This window comes from Larus michahellis, chromosome 2 (assembly GCF_964199755.1).
Source record: "Larus michahellis chromosome 2, bLarMic1.1, whole genome shotgun sequence".
NCBI classification, from domain to species: domain Eukaryota; kingdom Metazoa; phylum Chordata; class Aves; order Charadriiformes; family Laridae; genus Larus; species Larus michahellis.
The window spans coordinates 158,002,180-158,025,238 of NC_133897.1; positions in this window are offsets into that span (position 1 = coordinate 158,002,180).

Here is a 23,059-nt window from a genome sequence, read left to right on the forward strand (position 1 = left end):
TAAACACAGCATAAGAAAACTATGCATGGCCAAAGGAATGCATGAGTAAGGCCATGGCTATCCAAAGGTAATTTCCTCAAGACAGGAAACCTTCAAGCAGAAAGCACTGGAGAACTGCGTCTAGACTGCAAAGCACAAAAAACCAGTTCTCTCAAGAGAAACAGGCACTGGATGGGAACCTGAGTAAGATTTCCAGCTTTAGGGCACTTGCACTTTCATTCAGGTTTTGTGTCATGTAAGCACTTCTCTTGGGGAAAAGCTGCCAGCTGGGGCTTGCCCACATGTGCTGTTGGTATGCCTGTAGTCTTGCAATAGCAAGAGAGAAGCAGAAATACAGGGAAAAGAGGAGGTAACAAAAACACAGTTAGGACAGAGTGGTCCAAACTCCCAGGGATTCTGCGTGCGAGAGATTTGCCAAATCAAACCCTTAGCATTTCCAACAGCCATTCAGCCATAAGAACTTAAGCTGTCAGTGAAAAGCACACAGTGCAGCTATTATTCTTTCAAGTCCCAGTCGAGCTGTTTGCTTTTTCACTTTTAATTTTTAATATAATTTTTCTTGTGAGTTTGCATGAGGCATCCCTCCCCAGTCATTTACCACGAGTGCTGTGGGAACCCCTGACAGAATGCAACGAGGGCTCACCACATCAGTGAGCTAAGGAAGAAGGCAGTTGTGTTTCTTGCAACAGTCCTTACTGGATTTAAACAGCCCGACTGGATTTAAATTACATGCCGCCAGGGGCTTTGTACAAGACATCTGTAATAGCAGAAACACCTGCAGAGCAGAGTTTCAGGATGACAAATTTCCTCTCTCTCTGGGCTAGCTCTTTCTCTCATCCAATCTGGGTTCTCTTCGCTGATTTGCACAGTTCGTGTTATTTAGACTGGTGCAAATGAAAGAATTAGAACCTTTCTTTCCTTTGCTGGGAAAAAGTTATCCACTGCGTGGCTGCAAAGGTAACCTGTCTGCACACTGCCCAACCAGCTCCTCTTCAAAGTGCCATTTCCACTAACCAGTCTGCTCATCTTTGAACAAATTGAAGCGTATGGCCACTGAGAAAAAACAGACCCTCTTTGCCGTTTCTCATACCACTGAGCTTTGAAAGGCTGATGTTTTACAGTGAAGCTGAGTGTCAGTTTCTATTCAATACACATGAACTTTGAAATGAATCATGGTTTCATCTGAGCCACTTTCCACTGGTGCTACACCTTCATCATTCCTGCAGATCAACGGCATGGATTTCACTTTGTGAAATCACAAAATCAGTGCACAGATTTTGAGGTAACGTTTTTGGCTATGAAGAGAGAGGCCAGGATCAAGACTGTGGGAAGAGTCAGCCCCCCAGGGGCAGACAGACCCTCACTGGGGTCAGATTTCTTCTTCCCTTGATGTGCTTTTATCCTACTCCAGCTAAGAAAGTGTTGTTCCTGACTCAGTGCTTAATACACAAGAAAGTTGACTTCATACTTCATAATACACAAGAATGTTGACCCCTGTTCCGCTCGTTCTGACGTGATGTTTGATCCTGACCTTTGGCTGTAAGACAGAGATGGATAAAACCTGATCCAGCATCTTTCATACATTCATATATCGGTTATTTGACTACAAAAGCTAGTTCATTGCGTAGCAACCATCTTTAGCCTGTGTGACTTGAGACTACATCCTGTAGTGGTTGGCAGTGCTTTATTCATTACTGCAGCTATGTAATTTTTCATCAGCTGGAGCTCTTGACCATGATTGCCATTAAATGAACAGGAACAGATTACTGTATGCAAGGGAAGAGGGCCTTCAGGATTTGAAGAGGTAGTATTTTTTTATATATATTTTTGCACAGGGGAAAAAAGGGAGGTCCAGCAGGATTTGTTTCTCAGTAACTCCCTGTCTTTATCCAGCCTCCACTCGCCATTTTGGAAGGTCCCTAGAATGATACTAAGGAGATCTGCCACATAAAAACATGTGTAATAGCCTCCCAGTAGTGTCATCTAGGGTATGGTATAGTCAATGGTAGACTGCGGTTGAGCAAGAGATTTGGTTGAGAACAGGCCTACAGTACTCCTAGACATCTTGCTTAGCCATGGACTAAGCGTTTGATTTGTTGTTGCCATTACCCAGGGCACATAATGATTCTCCTACTTGTCCTCCTTTCTTTATTCATTTGCTATGTACATGTGTTGTTCGTCATCGCAGCGCGTGGCTGCATCCTCTTTAGAGTCCTTTCTGGACAGTTCAAAAAGTGAAATGTAGAAGAAAACAGCTCTAAGTGTTTTTCAGCCTGCAACTTCACTGTAATTTCCAGTGATTAATTCCTATTTTTAGAAGTGAACATGGAGGCTAAAATCCTCATTTGAGGGGATGGTAGGAGCCGAAGAGCCACATTTGGCGTTCAGTCAGATCTCAAAGTTTTGCAGTCCAAGCAAATTTTGCAGCTGGGCAAGCCAAGTGCTCTGCAGAGGATTAAATGGGAATGTGTGACTAAGAGAGCCTATAGAGAAAGAGGTTACTAGGCAGAAGGGAAAAGAAAAACAAATACATTAGTGACATTTCAAATTGTCCATGCAGAAGCTCAGTAAGGTGGAAGAAGAGATGAGATTTTTGTATACTGTTTACCACTGTCGTGGTCTGAAAGGTGCTCCAGGCCACATGAGGGAGCTCCCTTCATCTGCACCCAATATCCTTGTTCCAAGCACAGTTCCTCCTCGTCCTTTCCCTTGTTACTGACGGGTGTAATACTGCAGAAACAGCTGCAAGGAAAGTGTTTGTCACTCACTTGGTGCCAGAGTTGAACATGGAAGAATCCCATACTTCTGCACCAAAAGGGCTAAATAAGTACTCCCCATCTCCTCCTCCTTCGGCAGAAGCAGCAGGTGAGGAAGGTTGAGAAGGGACGTAAAGATGAAGAACTACTGAGGATTTGTGCACATCTATGCCTTGATACATGCCTGTTTTCTGGAGATGTGGCCATGAGCTTTGGATGTTTGCTGCTTTAGCACTGGAGCACTTTTCATCGACCTTCTCTCTAAGGCTCCATTCATAAATCGCTTATGGAGTGTGAATAAGCCATGGGGATGCTTTAATAAATGGTTTCTCACATAAAGTTTTATTCCCCAATAATAATTAGCTTATTAGTAAATCCCTAATGGCATTACTAAAGGAGGTCATTATCATTATCCCTGTTTTATATCTGCAGAAACCGAATCAGAGAAAGGGAAAGTCACCCGCTAAGTAAGATTTGTGGATGCAAACTCCTGAGTCAAGGCAAATGCTTTATTCAGTAGGTCACACGACTAATAGGTACTTAAGATAAATGGTTAATCAGCTGGTGTAAACAGAATGTAATAGGACAGTGATATCTTCTTGGAAAATGTTTTAAACCATCTAGAATAGTTACTTGTGTCTGTGACCAGTTGTTAACATTTAATAGCACTAACTGTTCATAGAGACCATCTTAATACACACATAGCAAATTGCTGTAGTGTTCGTCTTTAGGAATCTGCATAGTTTGTGTTCCATCAGAATTTCTGCCACGGTGTCCTGAATTGTTAAAAAGAAACTGGCATGCCATTTGTTAAGTTTTTCACTGAAAGATAATCCTTTTTATTCAGCTTATTCCTGATAATTTTGAAAATCGTGCTAGTACACTTGATTGTTTTCCTTAACAGTCCATTACTGGCCATAGAAAAATCTGCTGCTGTCTCAATATACGGGACAACAAAATGCAAAGTGGAGTTAAATCAAAATAGGTGTCACGAAGGCCACTGCAATGATTGCATCGTACAAGGCAGTATGCAAGTTTCTGACAGCAACCACGGTGGATTTACAGTATATAAGGATTCCCCTTGAAATCAAAAACTATACCTTGCCCAGCCATATATGGGGGACCTAAATCCTTAAGGCGGAGGGAGAAGCTTTGACAGACAGTGCTTCATGTCAGCACCGTATGATGATGCTGAGACTGCAGCTCCTCCAAGCTGGCTCACAGCTCTGGGAATTTTCAGTATTTTAAATTCAGTACAGTAAAATTAGTGTAAATTCAGTACATTACTGAGCAGCTCCTCAATTCCCTGTGTAAAGAATGGTGCGGAAAATAGATACCGAACCATGTGATTTACGACATCTAATGTGCTGAGGACTGGGTCCTCCAAGCCAACCAAGAGACACACCAAGAAAGGAGGGTGTGAGGCTGTCATCTGGGCTTGTCTGCCCTGGGACTCAGAGCCTGAAACCTCTCTTAAGCTAAGGCAATATATTTTTAGAGACTCTTAAAATACTTCTGCCCCCATTTTGCCTGCATCCCTAGAGCACACATGGAGGTGGGATTCAAAGGTTGGAACTCCTTCTCCACCTGAGGAGGTTTGACTCTGTGGCTTCTGCACTCCGTGAAAAAGCCTTGAACAGCAGGGTGTGATAGAGTCTGAGAGAGCGATGGGGTGAGCAAAGGTGTCCTCTCCTCATCACCAAGACTCAGGGCAGCCAGGGAGTCATTGCTGCAATGGTGTCCTGGCTTCGGCTGGGATAGAGTTAATTTTCTTCCTAGTAGCTGATATAGTTCTGTGGTTTGGATCTAGGATGAGAATAATGTTGATAAAACAGTGATTTTTTAGTTGTTGCTGAGCAGCACTTACACTAAGTCAAGGACTTTTCAGCTTTTCATACTGCCCTACCAGCAAGGAGGCTGGGGGTGTGTTGCGGTTGGAAATATTTGACGCGGTTATGATTTATCAGCGATTCAAAATTTATTAATGATGTAAGGTAGATTGAGAGGTTGAATTTTAGCAGCGCTTAATCATTAACCAGTTTATAGGTTTACAAGGCAAGTAAACAAAATAATTGAAGGGCGACTTAATTACAGATTCGAAGATGGCAAGATTCACACTAACTTACTAGAAGGTATCCCGAATCAATACATATATGTATGAGTAAAGGTACAAATCACAAATTAATACTTATATATGTGTGTGTATATATATATATCTCTCTAAGCAAAGCATATAAGCATGTGCACACGCACACACATACAGGTCTCCAATCGGAAATTTCTTAATAACGGGCAACCCTAGTGAGCCAAAACATGCCGCTTTTAGGTCCTACACGTTAATGGAAGCTGGAAGGGGACACAGACAGACAGCTGACCCAAACTGGCTAAAGGGATATTCCATACCATGTGATGTGATGCTTAGCAATATAAAGCTGGGGAGAGCTGTCAGAAGGGTGGCAGCTGCTCGGGGACTGGCTGGGCTGGCTGTCAGTCAGTGGGTGGTGAGCAATTGCATTGTGCATCATTTTTTTTCTACATCTTTTCTATCATTATTATTATTATTTTCCCTTCCTTTTCTGTCCTATTAGACTGTTTTTATCCCAACACACGAATTTTACCTTTTTTCTGATTCTCTCCCCCATCCCACAGGGGCAGAGTGAGCGAAGGGCTGTGTGGTGTTCAGCTGCCTGCCAGGTAAAACCACAACAAATGGAAAGAGAAGTGCAGAGAGGACAACCTCTGCAGCAGCCTGCACCAAAGCTCCTGTCCAATTCCTGGAGCTCTGCTTGCTGCTCCTGGATTTTTTTCCTGCTTACTGTTTTCATTCTTTCAATCCAGGCTCTCTAATGAGGAATGTGTAAAGAGTTGTGGGAGCAGTGTGGATTCCTCCGGCTGTCCCTTGCCAGCTGAATATGCAGAAAAGCTCACACACCATCCGTGTTGCTCAGGGGAGCTGGTTAAGGTAGGATTGTGTGTATGAAATGGGCATAGTTAATGCCTGTGAAGTAGTTTAAAACATCTAAGGACAACTCAGAATCAAAGCCTCCTGCTCCAGAGTGCTGCAGAAACCTGCAAGACCCTTGAGGGGAATTTTTATCCCCCTTGGTCCACAGACTGCCTGTAAATTGATCCCTCCAGTTGATGTTTTGCATGTGCGGATAGCTGACCATCCCCTGCAACACTGAACAAAGAAGTGCAAGGCAAATACCAGCGCTTGGACTGTGACATGAAGAGTTTGACATGCTGGTAAGGAAGCCACACATCCCCATAATTACTAAAAATTCCATGACTGGCAATGAGGTGCAGGGGGTTAGGGCCAACCTCATGAAGTTCAACAAGACCAAGTGCAAGGTCCTCCATCTGGGTCAGGGCAATCCCAAGCACCGATATAGGCTGGGCAGCGACTGGCTTGAGAGCAGCCCTGAAGAAAAGGACTTGGGTCTGCTGGTGGGTGAGAGACTCAACATGAGCCATCAGTGTGCACTAGCAGCCCAGAAAGCCAATCGAATCCTGGGCTGCATCAGGAGAAACGTGGCCAGCAAGTTGAGGGAGGTGATTCTCCCCCTCTACTCCACTCTCGTGAGACCCCACCTGGAGTATCGCGTTCAGTTGTGGAGCCCCTACTACAAGAGAGATATGGACGTGCTGGAACATGCCCAGAGAAGGGCCATGAGGATGATCAGAGGGCTGGAGCACCTCTCCTATGAGGACAGACTGAGAGACTTGGGGTCATTCAGCCTGGAGAAAAGAAGGCTCCGAGGAGACCTTATAGTGGCCTACCAGTACCTTAAGGGGGCCTACAAGAAAGCTGGTGAGGGACTTTTTAGGATGTCGGGTAATGGTAGGATGAGAGGGAATGGATTAAAACTAGAGATGGGACGATTCAGACTGGACGTTAGGAAGAAGTTCTTCACGATGAGGGTGGTGAGACACTGGAACAGGTTGCCAAGAGAGGTGGTGGAAGCCCCACCCCTGGAAGTTTTTAAGGCCAGGCTGGATGGGGCTCTGAGCAAGTGGTCTAGTGGGAGGTGTCCCTGCCCATGGCAGGGGGGTTAGAACTAGATGATCTTTAAGGTCCCTTCCAACCCTAACAATTCTATGATTTTAGTTAGGCTCATAAAACGGGGGAGCAGGGAGACCTTTGGGAGAATCTTGTAGAGAAGCAGCAAAGCATGTGTCCTCATTTGAATATTACTCCTAGGTTTCCTGCAGAGATCTCAAAAGCATCCTCCGATCACTGCCTGAAACTTTGTTTAGGTTTCATGTTTGCAAACCCAAAGCATCTCTATTAGATTCTGGAGCTGCTGCACATGCTTTAAACCATGAAACTGGTGATTACTACAAGCAAATAGATGCCCCCGACTCCTTTTGTTGGTTAGGACTAATGACTCTCCTGGCTCTTGTGGCAAACAGTCTCCCATTCTTCCTTTAGAGCCTTGTGGTGCTGCTGGCTGGAGCTGAAATGGTTGAGGCTGACACTGCTGGACACAAGGCTGTTCTTGTGTGAGGCTTTCTAGTCTCCAGAAAGGCTCTCAGATGAGCCTGACCTGTGTCTCTGCAACCTGCAGCTCCTTTGGTTGCAGTGGGCTTTTGCACAACTCCTTGGTGTTTCTCTCCCGTTCATAACTCAGTGTATTGTTCTTCTCCTTCCCCACCAGTTTTCTTCCCAAGTCACAGCTATGTTGCCAGTACAGCACATTTCAGCCCTGCTGCATTTTGATTGGGGTAGGGGAGATTTCCCCGGACTACACTGAGACTAAAGTGCAGCTCGTCTGTGGCTACCAGCCTTCACAGGGCTTTGCTGGAGAAGGCAAGGGAAAAGACAGGACCAGGCCATAACATGAAAGCCAGCACCAATCCATCTCCTGGCCTTCGTCAGTCCTTTCTCCAGCTGATGGAAACCCACTGCTGCTCGTGGGGGTCTTTCCACTGGCTGTAATAACGACTGGTTTCACATCAGCAGGAGCTCTGGCGTATCACGGGAGGGAGGGGAGAGGGATTAGCTGCAGCACGTGTCACAAAAGAAGCATGAGGGGAGTCTCATTTGAGTGCCCCAGTCCCTCCTGCCCCAGATGTACAGTCTGCACACTAAAGAAATCCTTGCTTTCAAAGGGAGCAGATCCCTTGTGTCAAGGCAGGAGCAAATAATAACCTTTACATCCATCCAGGAAGAGATCATGCTTGGAATAACTCGCTCTGAGGATTTCAGTGAGTTTCATTATTACCGCGGTACCTGTTTCTTGTGACAACGACATCAAGAAATTCACCTCCTGCCTTTTGGTCACCGCTCTGATCCTAAGCAGCAACCTTCACCGCGGATTGCATACAGCCCCCACGGAGCAGAAACGTCATGCTCACCGCGCACCGCCGTATTTCCATTAGACGTGTGTAAGTGAAAATCAAACCTGGGGGATTTCTTCCTAGTGCTCCAGACACGCGACCGCCTCGCGGAATACAAATGCGAGAGCCGGGCTGGCGCAGGCGCGAGGAGCTCAGCTCTCAGCCCCGGGGACTGGCAACAGACGGGCAAGCCTCGAAGGGCAGGACAGCTCGTTAGCTCAGGGCTTTAAATAATAGCAGTGGTGGGGATGCTGGTGAGGTGTGCCCCTGCGGTGTGTGTTTGTGTCTCTGTGCGTGTGGTGTGACAACAGGCGTGAAACAGCGCTTGCTGCTTTGCTCCTCAGGCAGCAGCCCCGTGGAAAAGCATCAAGGAGGGCATAAGAAATAGGTTATTTATTTTTTTTCTTCTCCTTGGAGATTTTGGGCTGATTAAAAAGCTATTTTTGCTAGGAAAGCAACAAGGAAAAAAAAAAACAAACCAGCCATACGTGGCAGGGATAAAAGCATGCTTGACTCTTCCGATAAGTACAATAGCATTTAATATCTTTGCTGCTTGGCCCAATATTGTATCACAGGCATCACCAGTGTTGTGCTTCCCAGCATGCCCTAGCATTCCTTCAAACAAGCGCTCGCTGCAGCAGAAAGTCCAAAAAAAGGCTTACTCCCTTGAGGATCAAGAAGAAAGCAACAGTGAAGAAAGGTACAGTAGCTATTAATATTAACGTTAAAGGAAGAGGGGGGAAGAGAGGACATAGGAGCAGTGAAAAAAATGACTACTTATGGCTTTGATGTGTTCATTTCCACAGGACCGATAGCAGCATGGAGAATACGGAAAGCAGATAAAGAGGAAAATGAGGAGGTGGAGGTGAGCAGAAGGCAGCTCTGAAAATTGCACAAGCTGTGGGGAGTTTTTTCGTCTAGACACTCGCGCACAGCAAAGGGAGCGACTGCCATCTGCATCTCCTCCGAAAAAAGGGAAGGGAGGAAAGGGACAGAGCTGAGACAAAAAAAGAAATCCACCTGCGTGCCTCTCGTTTTGGCTGTGGTATGGCTGATCCACGCTGAATGCCTGCTGTGGGAGGGGAGGGAAAGCCAATGGAGGTACTGTTGTGTCTAAGGAGGCACAGCATTAGGGAGCATGTGAATCCTCATGCATGGCTCTGTCCTACTGACACAGTGGGAAGAGGAGGGAGGGAACTATTTTAGTCCTGTTGAGGCTGCTAAAGAGTAAAAATGGAAGTAATTAAAGGCCTATTCTAGTCTCACTTAAATCTCTGAGTCTTCAGGCCAGAGTTATTTTTTGTACGTCGCTTTAATGGCATTGGATTGATGTTTAGACTGAGTTGGATTTTTTAATTTTTATTTTTTTAACCTGACTTTAGGAAATGAGCCAGCATTTTCTGTGGCAATGCACTCACTTTGCTGCAATTTTGCCTGCAAAAGGTTGTTTGGGTCCCATGAGGAATTTTGCTAAATCTCAAGCAGCCCCAGCATAGCCAGTGTTTGGGCAGCTGGGTTGTGGAAAGGGCAGGCTTGAGTCCCAGAATTAGCTGATCCAAAGCTAGACTGGAAATAAGAATGACTCCTGCACCTTAGGTAAGGTGATTGCTTGATAAATAATGACCATTCAGTCTTATTGTCCCCTAATTTTTCACTGAAAAAAACATCCTCAGTGGTTAAGAATATGAACAAAATCCAGAGCAAGAGCAGGAAAGGTTTCCTTTAACAGCACCACTGTTTGCTGCCCATCTTCTGCTTGGTGAAGGCTGCTGCAGCTGCAAGCAGTGACAGGAACGGCCTTCTCTTGCTGCCACCTTCACCCCCAATGCAACTTATCTCTTCTCATCTCATCTCAGCATCCCTTTTAATCTTTCTGCTCTCAGGTCCCCCTATGCAGCCACTGCAGGATTATAAGGTGCCATGGGGGGACTGATCTCAAATCTGCTGAACCTGTGAGTGCATAGAATCATAGAATCATAGAATCACAGAATGGTTCGGGTTGGAAGGGACCTTAAAGATCACCTAGTTCCAACCCCCCTGCCATAGGCAGGGACACCTCCCACGAGACCAGGTTGCTCAAAGCCCCATCCAACCTGGCCTTGAACACTTCCAGGGATGGGGCATCCACAACTTCCCTGGGCAACCTGTTCCAGTGCCTCACCACTCTCACAGTAAAGAATTTCTACCTGATATCTAATCTAAATCTCCCCTCTTTCAGTTTAAAACTGTTATCCCTTGTCCCATCGCTCCACTCCCTTATGAATAGTCCCTCCCCATCTTTCCTGTAGGCCCCCTTTAGGTAGTGGAAGGCTGCTATAAGGTCTGCCCGGAGCCTTCTCTTCTCCAGGCTGAACAACCCCAACTCTCTCAGGCTGTCCTCATAGCATAGGTGCTCCAGCCCTCTGATCATCTTTGTGGCCCTCCGCTGGACCCATTCCAACAAGTCCATGTCCTTTTTGTGCTGAGGACTCCAGAGCTGCACGCGGTACTCCAGGTGGGGTCTCACCAGAGCAGAGGGGTAGAACCACCTCCCTCGACCTGCTGGCCATACGATGGCATCTGCATCTCCTCGGTTGGCACCTGCCCAACGTGGGACTTAGCTCACGTCTGCATCCTCATGTGGCCTCCCGACGGGGCAGGGTGTCATCAGGAAAAGATTAGCACAGATGTTTGTTCTGTGCAGGCTGCCTGGATCTCAGCACAGATCCTGCAGGGGAGTCAATATACAGAGCAAAGAACTTGATGCTTGGTTTTCCAAAAAAAGCAAAATCAATGTTGCTAGCCTCCTGCATTAGACCTCACATGGCTTTTTAAGAACTACCAGTTCATATATGCAGGCACAAAGTCCTCTGTTGTCAAAGTCAAGGAGGACCCCAGGCCAGTGTCCATTAGTTCTGAGTGGTCACAGAAAGCAGAGCACAGCAGGAGCTCGGCATGGGAGGACTGCCATGGGAAGGTCTCCCGCCTCCTTTGCACGTGAGGGTGAGCACAAACTGACAGCCTGCCCAAAACTTCTCAATCCTTCCCTCCGGAATGACCATTGAGGATAATTTCCCCTGCAGATCAGTTACCCCAAGGAGGGAAGGGATGCATTTAACCAGCCCCAGTGAGAGGCACTGACTCTGTTCCTGTGCTCACAGCGGGCACTCAAAATGCCCGTGGTGGTTGTGCCCTTGGTAAAGGTACAACATGCTCATTTAGAGATGGGGAAAAAGCATCTCCCTGACTTCCCAGAATCGAGCAATGAAGATCAGAAAGGACTGAGCCACTGGAGCAGTGGCTCAGGTCAACAGAGAAGGAACTGTTTGGGCACGCTGAGGGATAACGAGGGGGAGGATAATTCTTTGGTGTGTAGGGGGGGTAATCAGGTCAGGTACTTTGAAACCCAGCCTACATATTTTCACCTGTAAGTGGTATTAACTGGTTACATTCATTTGCAGTAACTGACTGAATGCTACAGATGCATTTTAGACCTTAGACCATTCTTGTTACTCCACTCTGAATTTTCTACAATTCCTATTTCAGTTCCTGAAAGCTGTTTTTCCAACTGGACATGGGAAAACTGCTGAACTCTGACTCTGAGCAGAGCAAGAGAATTACAGACAATGTGTCTTATGGGCAATTTGTCCCTTGATTCATCTCAGCAGGGGAGGTGGATTATGTTACATCTCAACGTCCCTGCTGAGCCTATTTTCTACAATTTATACAATTGCTGTAACCCCTCTAGGGATACCAGTCACTGTCACGTTAAACTCATCAGACTTGGTTTCTTACTGTTGCCACTCTGCGTGTTTCTCACTTCCATAGGTGTGTGAGAAATCAATGACCTCGCTCTTTTCCTTATAGCCGCAGTTTACCAACCCCATCTAATTCATCTTCATAAGCACTTAGCCAGCAAACAATGTCACCAAATTCCCATGGCTGGCCATGCTCAGGCTCTCTTTTCTCCCTGCGTGTTATCGAAGAGCACAGATGTGGTGTGGCGAGCATGTGTGGAGGTGGGAGCTTTGCTGGGCCACGGTTGCCCTCCAGGCTCCCAGTGGCAGCAGAAATAGCGTGGCCAGCAGGAGTAGGGAAGTGATCATACCTCTGTACTCGGCACTGGTGAGGCCTCACCTCGAGTACTGTGTTCAGTTCTGGGCCCCTCTGTACAAGAGGGACATGGAAGTGCTGGAGCGGGTCCAGAGGAGAGCTACCAGGCTGGTGAGGGGTCTGGAGACCAGGTCATATGAGGAGAGGCTGAGGGAGCTGGGCATGTTTAGCTTGGAGAAGAGGAGGCTGAGGGGAGACCTCATTGCCCTCTACAACTACCTGAAAGGAGGCTGTGGAGAGGTGGGTGTTGGCCTCTTCTCCCAGGTGAATAATGACAGGACCAGAGGAAATGGTCTGAAGTTGCGGCAGGGGAGGTTTAGATTAGATATTAGGAGGAATTACTTTACTGAAAGAGTGGTCAGGCACTGGAACAGCCTGCCCAGGGAGGGGGTTGAGTCACCATCCCTAGAGGTATTTAAGAAACATCTAGATTTGGTACTTCAGGGCATGCACTAGTGGCAGAGATTGTAGGTTGTTTGGTTGGACTCGATGATCTCAAAGGTCCTTTCCAACCATGAAGATTCTACAATTCTATGATTCTATGAAAGGCGAGTGGGGCTCCTCGCTGCCTCTCAGCAGTCACTCGTTCCAGCGGATTAAGGCTGATTATTCCCTGTTTTGGCTCATGGAGTTACTGTCTGTTCTCCCAAGCATGGGTATTTACAGCAAGCTAAGCAAGAGTTTGAAGAAAGAGGGCAGCAGGGGCACTTCTCCTAGTTGGGGAACTGCTTGAGTGCGTTTATTACTAATGAGCCATTAGTGTCAGTTACCCACTGACGAGGGCACACGAAGTACCCCCTGCAGGCTTGCTGCTTGCCACGGCCGCCCTTTCCATGGGACGAGACTCAGCAAGGTGTTTAACCTAAAGCAGGTGAGTAATCTTCTGTGTGGGTTTGTAGGCTGGGATGAACAATGAAGGCACATGCTCAAATGCTTTCCTGAATCAGAGCTACAGCTACATTTGGGACCCCCTTTAAAATTCACCTCGGGCTACGTTCAGCTGCACGGTTGATACAAAGTGGTCTGTTTTTCAGTACTTTGCATTAAAAGCACTGCTTCTGTCCTGCCACCGAAAAAGTAAGACAAAATACACGCTCATCTCTTTTTTGTAAAAAGTCATTTTAGATCCCTGAATGTGCAAACGCCAGCACCTCATTGCCATCAGAAACCAATTAACATAACTGATGAGTGACAGGAAATCAAAATAGAGTCAGATCTAACAGCCCCAGAGTCAGGCATGTAAATTATACAGTCGCACATTTTTCTGTAAGATGACTCGGTTTGTTCTCTTTCCATTGTAATCAAAAGTGAATTACTGTCTTGAAAGGTTCTATTTCTCCCAGATAACTGAAAAAAGCTAATTAAAAACAAAAGCCACAGATGTAATCATTGCTTAATGCTGTAAGCATAACATGACCTAATGCTATTATGAGTTCTGAACAAATTTCAATTAGGACTCCAGCTGGTAAACAGATAAATGTGATAACGGCATTTTAATATTACATAATCACTTGTTAGTAAAAGTATTTTTTATTTCAGCCATTCATAAGTATCAAAAATGAATTTAGATTTAGATATGTTTTTCAATACAATTAGAGGACAAAAAAAGGTGTGAATTAGTAACATTTGAGAAGATCCTCCTCAGGGGGGTGTTGTATTTTTTTAAGTCAGTAATTTTGGGTTTTTTTATACAACCACCATCACTTTGTAGCTTGCTAGTGATTTCCACCGTTACTATATCAGACAAAGTAATTCAAACATGTACTTCGCGCTCTGCACTGGGAGAAATCACTTCTAGGTTACGCTGCCCTTTTGTTGCTCAAACTACTTTGTTACTTCTTGTCTCATTGAGCTTTATGGAATGTGGGAATTCATGGCCCATGACGGGGAGTCAATGGGATTTCAGAACATGTGGAAAATCTGGGGGTGCTAAACCATAAGCTCTTTGCAGCAGGGTATAGATTGATGTAGTTTGAGAAGAGCACAAGCACAAGACTGACTGGATCCTTGTGATAAGTAAGCGTGGTCCATGGGCAGAGTGCTTTGGAGAGCAAGGACCAATTCCCTGCTCTGCCAAATTCCCAGTGAAAGGCAAATAAAATAATCATGCCTCAGTTTCCCTCCAAAAAAATGTACCTGGACAGCAACTTGAAGTGTCTCTCCTGAGAACCAGGAGTGCACAGGGAAACCACAGCCAAACCCCTGCCTTTTTCTTGAGAAGCAAAAGAGAAAAGCAGCAGCTCTGGGAGGATGCTCTCTCCTGCTGGGCTGGCGTCACGCTTCTCTGCTGCAACCGGTGCTCAGGCCCAGCGTTTTATTTCAAGACAGGTGTGGAGTAGCTGCCTGGTAGGATGGTGACAGCTTATTCACCTAATCAGCATACAGTTCCTCTCTCTTGTGATTTAAAACACGGATAAAATAGATTCCATCACTAGAGGAGCATACTGGCCTGACAGCACCAAGGGAGGAAACCCACTCCAGAATTAAGGCAGTGACGGAAGGTGCAATGCCAGACTCTCCACGTTGTGCCGTTAACCAGCCTTAACCTTGTCCTCACGGGGCTGTCTCTGATGGGGGGAGCACTTGGCATCCACCACTTGGCCTCTGGGCTGATGGGACCGATCTGCCACTCTGATGAAGATGACGTGCATGATGTGGACACCTATATTTCATTTGACTTCATTTGCATGCAGCAGTCCTCCTGAGTTCAGAGTTATTTGATGGCAGAGACAACAGAAGCTGTCACTACCCTGAAATAAAATTCTTGCTATCCCTCCGTGACATGATTTTTTTCCTTCCTCCTTCAATTATCCATTTTAAATATTTATTACATACCCTGTAGGGTTACTTTTACTCTGGAAAGAGCAAGGGTTAAGCTTTTTTTTTTTTTTAAACACGAGAAAACCTGTTGAAATAAATCACTTTTTTTTCAGCAGCAACAACAATAACACACACAAAAAAGAAAGAAATCCAATATGAAAACATAGTATTCTTAGTTAAAAGGGCAATCACTCTTGGGACTGAAAGCTCTCCTGACTAGCGGCTGTGGCTTCTCCATTATTTACTCATATCACACTAGCAACTAGGGGCTTGAAACAAAATACAAGATTGCACGTGCTAAGCCCTGTAAGGCGCAGTAGGAACTTGCTGTCTATATGCGTGAGAGAACAGTCCGGGAAGCGGAATGTCATTCTGTCCATGAGAGACGCCAAGGTGTAGAGTGACGACCTGACTTGGTTACAGAGGAGGTGGCAGATGAAGTTTATGGTGAGGACAGTATTGAAATGATGCTCTCGGACCATTTGTATAGCTGTGAGTTTGTCCTTCCTCCTGGAAGGTTATGTGAACCTCCCAAGATCTGGGTTATCACTCTGATCCCCATGTGTCACCTTGCTCCTCCTTATCATGAGGCATGTGACATGGACCCAACAGTGGGGTGCTGTTTTTTGAATCAAGATTTCTAAAATATAAACGTTTACCTTTGAGGCAGATATCTGGGCTGCAGCTATGTTTATGGAGAACGAGTCAATACTGCCCATAATACCTAGGGCGTGATTTGTCTGACCTAAATATGAGTGTCTACTTTAGAATAAACTGACTGATGCCTTACGGCTGTATTGACCAGATCTCCAGCGACTGTAACGGGAACACAGCCAACAGACACAACTTAATTTAAAGAGATGAATAACACCCCATTCAAGTCTGTGCACAGTGATGCCTCTGCAAAAGCTGTCCTCCCTTAAGAACCACTGGTGTGTATGCCTAAGTACACTTTAGGAGTTGAGCAACCATGCTGCCGAGATCCTAAGAGAATGCAGAGATCTGAATAAACTGTTGTAAAGTTAGTTAATGGGAGACGCTTACATTTTGCCAGAGCCAACACACAAGTTGGCAAAACAGCCTTTAGGCTGCTGCAGTCTGAGTGAGCCACAGAAGTCTTCTTCTGTGTAGCATAGGTGTATTTTTTATTGTCTGCATCTGAAAATGGGCTTGGCTGTCTTTGAGCATGCCCTAGCAAAGCAGGATTGTCTGCTTTCCAGACAACCAGAAGCAATTCAACATAGCTTGAGGGTGGATGACAAATGGAGGATATTCACCATTTTTGACCATCTGGCCTGTCTGTGCCAAACTTGCCTGGCTTCAGGTAAAATAGGGTCCATCACTATCACTACCAAACGTCCATATGGCTCCAGTGTTTTGAAAGCCTGAAGGAAATGCTTGCAATGAGTCATGATACTGCCCACAGGTGCATGACGGACAAATATTTCCCCTCAGTCAAAGAGAAGTAGCCCAATGGCCTCAGCCATGAGAGCTGGATCTGGTCTTTGGCGCTGCCCAGTGCATGGGACCGGCAAGTGTCATTCATGGAGGTCTCAGAGAGTGAGGTAACTCCAGCACAGTTGTCCCAGCAGTAATTTAAATAGACTGCCACAGCTGTTTCCTTCTTCAGCTCTGAGTTTTATTCTTCTCTTGGTTATCCTCATTTTACTCCTCTGGTGAAGCCTACTGAGGTTTATTCATTTGAATAATATCTCACATTCCTGGAGGCATGTAATTTCTTAAGCCCTCTTCCGTACTTGGCTTTCCACACAAGATTTCACTGATAACTCTCCATACCAGATATAGCATATCGGATAAAATATAACCAGCAGTTCCTTCAGTAACTCTCTCTTTACCTAAGCCCTACTGCTTTGTTTTCTGTCACCACCCCAACTGTAGGCCGTTTTCCTTTTCTCCTAGTTTCATTCCCTCTGTCATGCTCCTTCTCCTCTCAGTGACAACTTTTTGTAAAATGTAGCCCTGTTTTAGTTTTAATTTATCAAAAACCATTGCTTTCAACCTTACACACATCAAATGCAATACTTACTTAAAATCAACTTTTGGAGATCCCAGACCCTTCCTTCAGCTCCACTGGCACTGCCCTAACCAAATCAACTAATGATGTTTTCCCAAGCAGCACTCCACCCCCAGCTGTCTTTGACACCATTGGCCATATCTTCTATGACCCAGTTCTCCCCATCTGTAACTTTCTTCTCCATATTTCTCACTTTTTCTCCAAAGTGGTAATTCTTTTTCTAGAAATTAAATATTCATGTGCCTCCACCTGCCCTATTCATTTATCATAAAGGTACAACAACAAGTCTATTTTAATAGAATAGAATACACACAATATATGTAAGAATATGGAATATATTATTGTTTAGAATATATTATTGTATAGAATATATAACTCATCTGCAGTGGCTGTATTCAACTTCACAAACATTGCTGTGCCTTGAATGTCTCCTAGAATTTTTATTTTATTTTATGTTCTGCTTAGAACATTTTTGATGCTTCATAACCCCCTGAGTACCTGTGTAACCACTCAGTGACCATAAATCACAGACAGAAAAACTCTGCACAGTCCCTTATTCACTGAAGCCGTCTTACTACAGATTAGCTTCCTTTGTTCAATATTTATTAAGGGTTTTTTTTGCCTATCTTCTCATTGGTTTCTGCAAAACCTAATTAACTGGACCTCCTTTAAACACTGTTTCTTTGCCAGGGTATTCACACAGCCCTAAAAACACCATATTAATTGATACTGTTGAAAAGCTGGCTTTTTAACGGTCAGCAATCCTTCCTCCAATTCATTCTTCCAATCTTTCAACAAAGCTGTTTTTATACTCTGGCAAATGGAATAGATATATCAGTATTCCTGTTGTTAAATTGCCCTTACATCAACTGATTCACACATCAAATGTGGAGTCTGGCAATTATAACCACCCCTGTCTTTATCAAGGAGGAAAGAAAGGGCTTTATTCACAGAGCACTGGGCATTTCCCTTAGGTTAGTCTCCCCAACTCTCTGTACAGAGAGAAGCTCCTCCAAAGGGCAACATTAGAAGAGCCTGCTGAGATAAGCCTACTGAGATGAGTCAGATAATTCAGCTGGCTAAATTAGACTCCTCAAATGAGTCAGTGGTAACACTCCTAATGGCTTCAGAGGATGTATATTCCAGCAATTAGCCACAATGTGTAACTGCAGTTCTATATAATTAGCTATACAAATTGCAGCAATATACAATAGGTTGCTATGTCTTAAATAAGCAATGAATAAGTACAGTGTGACTGGAGCTCAAGGTTATTCTTGTCTACATTTACCTCACTACAAGAAGCCTGCAGGGCTTTGATTTCCAAAGGGAGATGAAGTTTGTCTTCGTTAAGCCTATTATAACCAAATGGTGATTCTTTGGGTCTGGCTCAGTATTCAACTTAGGCGCGTCTTTTCTGTCTGCCTTATATATTCCTTGATTCTTGAATCTCATTCTGTGCCGTGACATTTCTGATTTTCTCACTACGACTCATTTCTATTCTTTTATAAAATCATACAAAGATATAATTTAAAGGGACCTCCAGAGGCCAAAGCAGGGTGGCATCAATCTTAGATCAGGTCCCTCGGGGCCTTTGTGTTGTCTTGCTTTGAATATCTCCAAGGATGGAGACTGCTCGGCCTCTCTGGGTCTCTGTTGTAATGTTTGACCACCCTCACTGTGAAGAATTTTTCCCTTGTAGCTAATTGGTTTTCTAATCTCCGTTTGCTAAACTTGTCTCTGTCATCTCTTAGTCTGGCTTCATCTCTTCTTTAAATTCTCATTAGGTAGTTGAAAATATCAACCTGATTCCCCTTAGCCTTCTTTTCTTGCAGATAAACAAGGCTCAGCTTCTGGAGCCTCATCTTGTACATCATATTCTTTGGTCCCTAACCATCTCAGTGGGTCTCTGATGAACTTGCTTTAGCTCGTTTACAACTTCTTGTACTGGGAAACTCAAAACTCAACACAGTACCCCAGACACGTACTCTTCACAAGTGCAAAATAGAGGGGGAGATCAGCTTGCTCAAACAGTCCATTGTGTTCTTGCAAGTGCAGCCCATTGTGCAGTTGGCATTTGTCACTGTAAGGCTGGTTGGCAGACTCAAGTTCAACTCCTTGTCCATCAGCACCCCAGGTCCTTTTCTGCAGGGGTGACTCCTAGTCAGCCAGCCCTCAGCCGGTACTGTTGCTTGAAATTATTCCAACCCACATGCAGGACTTTTTGCCTTTGTCTTTGTTTCCAGGGACAATTTCTAAGTCTTGGTCTCAAGGTGTATCTGAAATACACAGATTCTGAGATGGGTCAGTCAGATCCATCCCTGATGGCTGTTTGCAGGGTTCTGCTGAAGGAAATGGAACCGACAACATTTATATAGTGAAAGATCTTGATCTTGCTTTCTTTTTAACCCTGACTTTTTTTTTCTCTGAATATCCTCCTTAACGGTATAAACACCCAACCTTCATTTCTGTTCTTATTGTGCTTTTAGCTTCAGTATTAACTTGTGGTAATGATTTGGTTTTGCCTCTTTTTTAATCTAAGTGAGAGGCTCGATTCATCTTGCTTCCTTCTTTAACAGGATCTTTATTTCCCTCTGCATGTTGTAAATACGCTGATAAATGTGTTAATTGAAATGACTGTCAGATGTACTGAAAATGAGTCATTTCAAGAGTCCTACCTTGAAAGTGTATTCATAGTGAAGTCTAAAGCATGAAGCTCTGCAAGTTGGACTGTTTTTTACACTATAAAGAAACAGCAATGAAAAATTTGCAACAAAGCACAAAAGCACACGTGCGTATGGATGCACACACCAGCGCACACTCACAAGGAAATAGCTCTAGGTAGACTCATTATAATGGTGGACAGAATGGGCAGTTTTGTCAGTCAACTGAATTCTAATCAATCTGTCTAATGCCTTTCACGATATGATTTCATTAGAGGCTCAGAATAATCATTCGCTCATCTGCTCTTCATCTGCTGGATTTGATTTGTGTTCTTTTACTGTGGGAACTAATGTGTATCCCATAAGATCTGGTCTTTTTGAACGTTTCCTATTTGTTGCTTATGTGCTAAGAATAGGTATTGCCTTTATTTTGTAGATATTAGAGGGTGAAATCCAGTGGGGGATTTTTGCAGAGTACGGAATATGAAATAGTTAAGTTCTTGTAGGGTTAAAATGGTTAGAATATTCACTGGAGTTATCAGCCATCTTCCCTTCATGAACCAGGTTAATTGACATCCTGCAGAAGCCATTAGGCATTTTTTATTGCAAATCTTCAGGCTGTATTCCACCTTTCTGTAGACCTCAGTTTTCAATGAGCTTAAAGGTAATTTGAATGAAGAAATGTGTAGCATAAAGATCTACCTTCCATTTTCAACGGTGCGTCCACCCAGAGACAACAGGGTAGAAGGGGATGGGAACTGTAAGCAGAGGTGGAGAAAGTTCCCACTGATACAGAGAAAAGCATAAAAAGAGCAGACCAACGGAAAAAGCAGCCCCCTGTAAAAAACAAGGAAACCCTTGGGCCAGTGTGTCCAATATTCCTGTTATCACATGTTGGTTCCTGTCCTTTAATCAATTACCTTTTTTTCCCCCTGATACTTCTGAAATGTCATTCTAGAATCTTGTCCACCTTTATAATGATATTTACATTTCCCTCTATTTATGTGATACATTTATGCACATCCATTTTGTATTTATTTGTTTTCACGTCATTAGCTGGCTTTGTTCAGACAACACACTACAGCTGCCTTGCTGAGACATCACGGTGCCTCCATAAATGATGTGGGTGTTTCTCATGACTGAGTGACTGAAGCTCCCTCTAAACTGCGGGCCTCTTCAGCATCCTCCGCACCCTGGTTCACTGTGTCTCAGACCAGGTCAGCTGCCTGAAGAGCCATAACTCAGGCTCTTTGTGGGTCAGTGGAACAAAACGACCTTTCTTCATTTGCCATTTGCCAAGCCAAAAACTGGACTACGAACCCCGTGTTGTCTGAGGGAACGTGCCTGATTGATAGAGAAGGAGGAGGAGGAAGCTTCTGCAGCTGCATTTTGCCTGTTGTCTGCTGGAACCCATGTGGGAAGGAAGCAAGTCTGGGACCAAGACCTTCATCTGCCTGAGAGAGGTGCTGCAGCTCTTCTTTTCTGGGGATGCTTTTCCACCAACTGTGATCTATAATCTTCATGGGACTATACTCCTCTCTGATGAAGATGGGCCACTGTGCTAAAAACAAATGCATGGTCTGTGAAGCCAGAAAGATCCTGATTCTGCAGCCCATTTAATGGGTTCTGGGAGAACACTGCTAGGTTCTGGGACCTATTTCCAGTGCTTTCAGGTATTTCACCCAAAAAATGACTTTTTTTGTGTGAAAAACACATGCTGTTTCTGAAGCAGGAACTATTGCCGATTGCAAGGTTGTTGCTCATCAGCTAAAGCAAGAAATGCTCCCCACCTGTGGAATTATCACAGGGTGGTTTCATCACTCCTGGAAGACATAGGAGCACCATTTACATACCATCCAGGGTGGAAAAATGCCTAGGATTTGTGTTCCCACCCCATCAGTTATCTGTGTGACCCCAGGCTCTACTGCAGGAGATGCACGCTCCCTCCTGTGCTCTCAGTTCTACTCGGTGCAACTGGAGGTCTCCTAGTGGATTTGTCTTTCAGAGGCTTTTTGTGGATCTCGGTCCACTTCTGGATTGCACCTGTGCAACTTAGCTCTCTGCAATGAAACGGCAATGCCACTTAGCCACTGACAAGGACTGGTAGCAGTCCCAGCCCTCAGCCTTAACATGGGCCTCAGACTGTCTCTTAGGTACTTTTTATTCCTCGGTGGTATTTGCTGTCTGGCAGACTTAGTAGGGACAGCGACACTTTCTCCAGCATTTTTTTCTCCTCTAGTAAGTCAGGTTCCCTTGGTACTGCGAGGAGCCCTTCTCTGTGCCCATCCCAGATTGAACTCAGCATTCCTGAATGTGCTTAGCTAGACTTACACACTGCATCCCACACACGTTTCAGCAGAGCCCGACATTAATACTTCACCATCTCTCCTGATAGAACCAGTCATCTGCTACAGTCCCTCCTGTCACTTAAATCTCAGGAGAAAAATGTGCTTGTACGAGCAGATCACCCAAGTCATTTTAGATTATACAGCTAGATGGTAGCCAGCAGATCATAAAGGGTTTCACTAACCTTGGCAACACTGAACACCTCTTGAATTATTTGTCTGATATGTTACTCACAAAAATACTTAAAACCGAGTTTCAGACTTTTGCTATTTACAACATCCACTTTTTCTCACCTCAGCCATTTTCCCTGGATTGTGAGGGAACTCTCTCACTTGCATCCCTTTCCAGATTCTCCGCAGTGGTGCTACCAGTTGTCATTTTGTTTTGTACCTACAGAGTTTATTATTTTATAAGAGTCCTTGGTGATGCTCAGCAACTGATGTCCAAAGCATTACACGGTCACTTGTATCCCTGGTGTGAGGAGATATAGCATTAGGTTGTCCCCTACCCCATTTCAAGGTCATCTGATGATTTTAAGATGTGTAGATGCGAAACAATGGTACATATAAGAGAAATTATTTAAATTCTGTACCAGATGAATTTATAGTACCCTAAGTGTAGACTAAGAATCTTATATTCACACTCATAAATGTCATAAATTTGGGGCATAGCATCCTGGGGCAAGAGGAATAGCAATAACCCAGGTTATCGAACTTGTGCCATGTGAACTTTTGATTATCAAACTGATACCAGATGGTTAGTGGTTCTTTGGACTTTGCTCTTTGATCTAAGTCCCTCTTATCTTTCGGTCAATATTTCGGTCATTGCTGTATTGTATACAGCAATGAAAAGACAATAAGTAGCACCTGAGCATTTTTCAAATGATTTAGAACAGCCTGCAGCCAAGCCAACTGATATGATGTAGTTTCATCTCAGGAAGCAAAGCAAGGGTATAAACCCTGCAAAGTAATCCCAGTTGCAACATGCGATGGTAGACTTTAAGATTCCTG